Source organism: Mandrillus leucophaeus, unplaced genomic scaffold (assembly GCF_000951045.1).
Source record: "Mandrillus leucophaeus isolate KB7577 unplaced genomic scaffold, Mleu.le_1.0 Scaffold28, whole genome shotgun sequence".
In the NCBI taxonomy this organism is placed as follows: Eukaryota; Metazoa; Chordata; class Mammalia; order Primates; family Cercopithecidae; genus Mandrillus; species Mandrillus leucophaeus.
In genome coordinates, this window is record NW_012102920.1 from 1,490,407 (window position 1) to 1,498,383 (window position 7,977).

The 7,977-nt window shown below is 59.5% G+C and overlaps 1 pseudogene; it reads left to right on the forward strand.

Moving 5' to 3' along the window:
- The window catches only part of LOC105543310, an 11,583-nt pseudogene extending 5,344 nt beyond the window's left edge, over positions 1-6,239 (forward strand).
- Positions 6,240-7,977: the final 1,738 nt, after the last annotated feature.

A 7,977-nucleotide genomic window follows, 5' to 3' on the forward strand; every position in this document is an offset into this window, starting at 1 on the left:
GAGTTCTTTTACTTGGCAACCCCACCTGGGGTTTCAGAGGGTCTGCAAGCCAGCCTTGACTTTTTAATATGAGATTTGAACGCTTAGAATATGCAGCAAAGCATCCACTCAAAGTCGGATGTGTTGCATGCTACCTTTTAGGTGTTCCAGTCGAACGCAGCTTCAAGGTTTGGAAATGAAATCATATGACTTTTTGCTTCATCGAACAGGATACCTGGGGTTTTTTAGTTCCTATTTCTAATTTTTACACATGTCAGTATTTTCTCTGAACTGTGTGACCAAAACAAAAAAAGGGAGTGGGTGAGCCTGGGTAATATAGCAAAAGCCCATCTCTTAAAAAAAAAAAAAAAAAGCTGGGCATGGTGGTGCACACCTGTAGTCTCAGCTACTTGAGGGGCTAAGGTGGGAGGATGGCTTGAGCCTGGGAGCTCCAGGCTGCAGTGAGCCGTGACTCCGCCACTGCACTCCAGCCTGGATGACAGAGCGAGACCTTGTCTCAAAATAAATAGATACCTGTATTGTGGGGTTCTGTGTAAGATTTTGTTTAAACGGTTTTGCTGCTAACAACAGGTAACCCCAGATGAGAGGATTCTCCCCAGAGCGCCCCTGGCCGAGGCACCTGCTCCCTTTCCCTCACGTCCTGCCTCTCCCTGTTCACGTTTCCTTCCATCACCCACGTTTCCTGGCTTCTGCTCTGTGCCAAGCCTTGGAGACAAAGCGAGCACAAAACCGAGCCCCCAGTGCCCCTGGCCTGCCATTCAGGCAGACCCAAAACAAACCAACGCGTAAAGCAGCCAATGCGTGCTATGAAAAGCAGTGAAGCCGCATAGGGAGGCGAGTGCCAGCAGGGCTGCCGTACACAGGAGGGTGGGGAAGTCTTTGAGAGGGTGACCCGAGTGGAGAAGGAGGTGAGGGAGGAGGCACGTGGCCCAGGCAGAGGAGCCACACATGCAAAGGCCCTGGGGCAGAAGGGTACTGAGCGCACTGGAGGAACAGCGAGGAGCCGGAGCTGGGCCTGGTGGGAGCAGAGCAACCTGGGGGAAGTGTGGGAGGGAAGACAAGCTGAGAGCCTGAGCGAGACCCAGGGGGCCTCACAAGCCGGGCCACAGACTTGGGCTTTGATGCTGAATTGGGGTCCACTATGGGAGGATTGGTGCAAAGATGCAGCTCTGCCCTTCTCGTTGCGGAGTAGGAGGGGCAGGAGGGGAAGCAGGGGACCTGGGAGGGGCCGCTGCCTCCTTCCACGAGCTGGAGAGACTCAGGGGAGGGGTGAGAGGCAATGCTGGTGGAGGGGTCGGCTGAGCCTGGGTGGAGGCGGAGGGTGTCACATTGGCAGAGTTTGGGCCAAAGCAATTGGAGGAATGGGGTTGCTTACGGCTGAGACTAAACCCTGCAGCGGTGAGATGGGAGAGCTATGCTGGGGAGGACGCCAGGAGTTTGCTTTGGACCGGTTACATCTGAGCAGCCTTTTCAAACTCTAAGGGAGGTGTCAGGTCAGGGTTTGGAAGTGGGAGTCGAGTCTGGAGCTCAGAGCTTGAGGCTGCTTGAGGTCCCCAGGGGAGGCTGTGGGACAGAGGGGAGGGCCACATACCAAGCCCCAGGCCTCCAGAAGGAGCAGCGGCGAGGTGGCAGGGGAACAGGAAGTGGAGAAAAGGAGCCTGATCCGGCTGAGACAGAGGATGCCATGAGCCCAACTGGAGGGGCACATTCGGAACATCGGGGCAACACTTCACCCCAAACCTGCTTGGTGAAATGGAGCCACCCATGGGACCAAGCTCAGCCCAGCACTTAGAGGCCACACCCCAAAACAACCAGGGTTTCTCCAATCCAAGACAGGGTGGGGGAGGAGAAGGGGTTGGGATTGAATCTCGGAGTCTAGGCAAGAGCTGTCTGTGCTGAGCCAGGTCCTGCCCAAAGCCCGCGTGAAATCGGCCCCTCCTCCTGCAGGAGAGGCGTCCGCATGTCGCTGTGGCAAAGGCCAGGTGACTGCAGGCGCGGTTAGCATGCGTGCCGCTGAGCGAGAAAACACACGTGGCTGGTGGTAATTTTCAGGTGCCCTGACAGAGACAGCTCTGCCTTCTTTTTTTTTTTTTTTGAGACGGAGTCTCGCTCTGTCGCCCAGGCTGGAGTGCTGTGGCCGGATCTCAGCTCACTGCAAGCTCCGCCTCCCAGGTTCCCGCCATTCTCCTGCCTCAGCCTCCCTAGTAGCTGGGACTACAGGCGCCCGCCACCTCGCCCGGCTAGTTTTTTGTATTTTTTAGTAGAGACAGGGTTTCACCATGTTAGCCAGGATGGTCTCGATCTCCTGACCTCGTGATCCACCCGTCTCGGCCTCCCAAAGTGCTGGGATTACAGGCTTGAGCCACCGCGCCCGGCCAGCTCTGCCTTCAAAGGGATCAAAATGTGGGGAGATCACATCTCAGACCTGGTGAGATAAGGTGCTGTGTAGGCTGAGGCAGCATCTTGGACCTCACCTGCTGTGTTGGATCCTGATGAGCCTGATTCCGGGAAGGCCTCCAAGATTTCCAGTGGATCTATCGTTTCCTGTGTAGAGCAGGTACTTGCCGTCAATCCTACCCTTAGGGCACAAAGCCTGGATGCTATCTGCTTCAGGTTTCCGCACATCCCTTCTAAACCAACCTCCCCTGTGGCAGATAAGCCCTGGGCCTGGGGGTGCTGGCGGGATCCCGTCCGTCTGGGCCCGGCCCCTCCTCCTGCAGGAGAGGCGTCCGCATGTCGCTGTGGCAAAGGCCAGGTGACTGCAGGCGCGGTTAGCATGCGTGCCGCTGAGCGAGAAAACACACGTGGCTGGTGGTAATTTTCAGGTGCCCTGACAGAGACAGCTCTGCCTTCTTTTTTTTTTTTTTTGAGACGGAGTCTCGCTCTGTCGCCCAGGCTGGAGTGCTGTGGCCGGATCTCAGCTCACTGCAAGCTCCGCCTCCCAGGTTCCCGCCATTCTCCTGCCTCAGCCTCCCTAGTAGCTGGGACTACAGGCGCCCGCCACCTCGCCCGGCTAGTTTTTTGTATTTTTTAGTAGAGACAGGGTTTCACCATGTTAGCCAGGATGGTCTCGATCTCCTGACCTCGTGATCCGCCCGCCTCGGCCTCCCAAAGTGCTGGGATTACAGGCGTGAGCCACCGTGACCGGCCTGATATTCCTGTTTTACAGAGGGGGAAACTGAGGCTCAGAGGGCTGACTACTGTGTGAGGTGAAGGACACATGGCATGTATGTGACAGAGAGGAGAGTCTCAGGCCCACGTGCCTCCCGGAACCCAGGAGGGCCCACTCCAACGCTTGTGTTGCAGACAAAGGCAGAACCCCAGCTCTGAGCCGCCTCCCTTTCCACATGGGGAGAGCGGAGATGAGGTCCGATGGATGTCAATGGCCCTGGCTCCAGGACTGGTCCTGCCATCCACATCTCCCCCTTTAGCAGGAGTTTGGCATGGAGGGCTCAGCTGCTTACGACCACCACCCATTTTGGGAAAACTTCTGAGGAGGAATTGTGCACACCTGTGCCAGCCCCTGCGTACTGGCTACGTGCCAGGAACAGTGCCCGGGGGAACAATTCTCCATGTCCTCCCTAGGACACCATGAGGAGGTGGGTGGCCACCCTCCTGGGACTGTGGACACGGAGGCACGTCTGAGGGCAGGGGCTCCCTGCCAGACCCCTAGGGAGAGGTGGAGCAGGGCCCAGGCAGCCTCAGAGCCCGAGCTGGCTCCCAGTACCAGTGTGGCCGGTGCTGCATCAGGTACAGACTGATGGACATGGTGAGTGGCGGGCAGGGGAAGGGTGGCAGGGAGCCCCGGGGCAGCGCCAGGGGGTGTGTGTGATCCCATCCTCCACTCCCAGCTTTTGATGCTGCCATGAGGTGGGTGGATGGGACAAGGTGCCATGGGATGGCTGTGGGACCTGCCAACACTCTTCCAGGACCCCAAAGCTGCCTGGAGAGCCGCGAAAAGGATGGCTTCTGAGCCTGGCTTTGCTGGGCATGAACGGGCCAGGCTCGACCCTGGGGACAGAGAAAATGACCCGCAGGGACCCTGCTCCGCCTGGGCAGTGAGCGAGTTCTGCCAGTCCCCTGGGTGCCAGGAGGCTATGCTTCCCAGGAGTGTGTGCAGCCGCCCCCTTTCATAAAGGGCCCCCCTGGCCTTCATGTGTGTTTTATGAGGGTGGCCGTGATGGCCACGCAGGGCAGGGAATCAAAAGGACGCGTAAAGTTTGTCTGATGATTTGGGACTGGGAGTGCCGCGGACACGTTCATGGGCATTTTATGCAGGAGGGAACCGTTAAGCAGGGAAGCTGAAAGAGACAGATCACGGGAAAATTAAACGTAGGGTTTAACTGAGAAATAATCATTTTCTATGAAAGATAATGACTTCTCTGGAGGCCGGTATCAAGATTTATTGGCCCAAGCGGTGACGACAGATCAGAGCCCAGACAAGAACAGCAGGAGACCTTGAAGGGGAGGAACCTTGGATTACCATCTCGCCCGGTTGATATATCTGAATGCCAAAGCCCTCTGCTCTGTATGTGTTGGGAGATTAAATGTATTTACACCTCTGGTGGAGTGGCTTTTTCTCTTGCAGTCAGAGTAACCTGATAGCTCCGGCCCCCTCCAGCGCTGCTGTCCTTGGAAGCCCTGGCCCGGGTTTGCCTTCGTTCCTCACGACCAGCCCCATTCAAAGGCACCCTGCCACCGGCACCTGCTGGGCTCCCAGGGAAAGTCCAGCTGTGAGTGCAGCCGCCACTGCATCACACCGCACGTCAGCACCAACCGTGTGGTGGCGAGCCGGGAAGCCATCGGATTCGCTGCAAATCTGCGGGGGCTTCAGTGGAGATTTATTGCTGTGCCAGATGCGTGTGTGTGAAATACATAATTCCTCTCCCACGGCCTCATAAATCCAAAAGGGTCAGCAATAAACGGAAAAACATAAAAAATCACAGACTAATTTGTTCGGAAGACTAGAAGGGGATCCGTGAGAAAGCTGTAGCTCAGCTCAAAGTTTGTTCTGAAACTGAGAGCACGGCGCAGGAATACATTCCCCACTGGATCCAAACCTCTGCGTTCTCAGGTGGGCTGGGCAGGAGCCGGCGCAAAATCACATGCCCGGCCCGAGCTGGGCTTCCCACGCACATGCTGAGTGGGGGCCCTGACACAGGCCGGCCATCCTAACGGCACCTGGGGCTGAGCAGCCACCCTGGGGCTGGAGAAGGCAGGCTGGGCCCAGCTGCTGCCCAGCAAGGGGTGTCTGGAGAGGGGCTCTTACCTCACGGAAGGGGGCCCAAAGGGGTTCTCAGGGGCCTGGGGTCTTTCACCAGAGCTATGGGGTAGAGGGCCCTGGCAGCTCCGTCTGTCCTGCGACCTGGCGCCTTAGGGCTTTGCCAGGCCAGCTTTGTGACGTCTCCCACCGGACTGCATGCATAAAGTCTGGAGTGTGGTCCTCTCTCAACGTGGAGGAGGCCTGAGGCCCTGGACAGGAGAAGCCACATCCTGGAGGGATCAGTGCTGGGACACAGAGGTCCCTGAGGCCAACACGCTGCCCATCCACTACCCATTCAAGGAGAGACCCTCAAATTCAAAAGGGTCCCGGAGAAATTACAGGGGTCCCAGCGAATGCTCTGGAAGCAAAGAAAAGTCCAGGACACCAGGAGAAATCGGATGCCCCGGCCTTCCAGGCACAGCGAGTCCCAAACATGCTCCAAAAGAGATCTTGGGCCACCGACTCCCAGAGGACAAGCCCCCGGCTGTGCGGGCTGCAGGGGAAATGACCTTGGGCCATTGAGCTGCGGCTTCCTCTGGTCTGTGCAACTCAGGTGAGAGACGCCCATGCCCAGTCCCCCCAGCTGCACGTCGTCTGCTGGCCGTGTGGGCGGGGTAGGGGGTGGTGGGGGGGGCACCTCCAAAGTCAAAGCAGGCAAATGCCCCCGATTGTCTTCTAAGCAGGGCTCAGGGGTGTGAGTCAGCACCAGCCGGGCCCACCCCAGCTCTTCTTTACCCCAAATGTTCTCTCTTCCTCTCTTGGCCTTTGCTGATCCCCATGACCCCTGTCCTGGCATAGGCGCTGCTCCACCCCTGTCCTCGCTCCTGTTCTTGACGACTCTGACTGTTCCTGCCTTTGGGCTGCAACGCCTTTTCTTGGACGCCTTTTCATGGCTTTGATGCGAAGGAGTGGGTGTGCAGCCTGGGTCCGGCTTCAGGTGACCTTCCCGCAGAGCCGGCCGCCCACCCGGTCCACCCTGGCAAGGTCCAGGCCACCATCCTTCACACAGCCGGCCACCCAGCCGGTCCACCCTGGCAAGGTGCAGGCGACCGTCCCGCACAGCCGGCCACCCAGCCGGTCCACCCTGGCAAGGTCCAGGCCACCATCCTTCACACAGCCGGCCACCCAGCCGGTCCACCCTGGCAAGGTGCAGGCGACCGTCCCGCACAGCCGGCCACCCAGCCGGTCCACCCTGGGAAAGTCCAGGCGACCGTCCCGCACAGCCGGCCACCCAGCCGGTCCACCCTGGGAAAGTCCAGGCGACCGTCCCGCACAGCCGGCCGCCCGGCCGGTCCGCCCTGGGAAAGTCCAGGCCTCTAGGTTCTTACTCCCACGTCTGCATGTGTGTGCCACACACAGCTCATAATGACATCGCAGACGCCTGTGCATCTCTGTAGTTCCAGAAAACACTCCCTAGGGGCCGCACCTGGGGGCCAGTGTGGAGAGAGCTGCTAAGGAGTCATGCAGGACCCTCCTGGTGAGCCGCGTGGAGACAAGGTCCACTGCCTGGTCTCGCTCCACACCTGGGAGATGCGCACAACGGCCTGAGTCTGTCTCCAGAAGCGGCTCTCTGCCCAGTGAGCCCTCGGGCCCGGGTGGGTCCTCTATCTGGCAGCTCAGGCCTCCCTCGATGTCCTCGCCGGCATGCTCCAGGGACCCACACCTTCCACTGGTGGCCAAGGGTACTTGGCCTGGGGGAGAGGCCTGTCTCTTATACACATCTAGATGTGTATAAGAGAAGGGACCCACACCTTCCACTGGTGGCCAAGGGTACTTGGCCTGGGGGAGAGGCTGTCGGGGCTGCTTCCCAGGGACGTGGAGGTGTGGCTGCCTGTGGGGGTGTGGCTGCCTTCCTGCTCTTACCCAGCATTTCTTTGGGGTCTCGGCCCCTGGTGGGGGTCTTGGCCAAGCAAGCTTGGCTGCCCAGGGGCCCCGCTGCAGATGAAGCAGTGTCTAGGAGCTCATCCAGACCCACCAAGAGCTGCCCCGACCCTCCCTGGCTCTCTGCACACCCAGAGCTCTGCGCTCCTTCCCAGGGCTCTCCCCGACGGCCCAAGACCTCCTCAAAGGCCACATCAGCCCAGAACCCTGTGCCCAAAGCGGGAGCCCAGTCCCCCGATGAACTGCCAATCGTCACGTCCACGTCACCAGCTGCCAACAGCCCTGACAGACCTTCCCTGGCCACAGAGGCCACTCTGGATGGAGCTGGGGGCTGCACTGATGGCCCTGGGAGCCCTCCAGGGACACTGCCTGACCCCTCACACGACGGGCGCCCTGGCCAGCTGACAGGTTCAGGCCACTGGCTGCCTCCGGTCTCATCCTCTGCTATAGAACTGCATCTACCCAACTGGTCCTCAAGGCTTCCACCCGGTCCAGCCACCCCTGGGCAGAGCCCCGACTCCTGGGTTCCCGCGGACCCCTGGGGCCCAGGAAACAGTCCCTCCGGCAGACTCTCCTCAGACAAGGAGGACAAATCCTGCGTGGTGATGGCGGTGTCCTCCCCGAGGGGCCCCGAGGGCGGGGAAGGGAAGGCATCTGAGCATGGGTTGGTGTCTTCGCCATCACTCTGTGCCTGGGGAGTGGGAGGAGGTGGGGGTAGGGGGTCCTCCCTGTGGATGGAGGACGGGAGGTCGGCACTGCTGTAGGACAGCAACTCGTCCACGGGAGACAGGATCTCAGTCAAGACATCACCGGCAAGTGGGGGACAGGCTTCC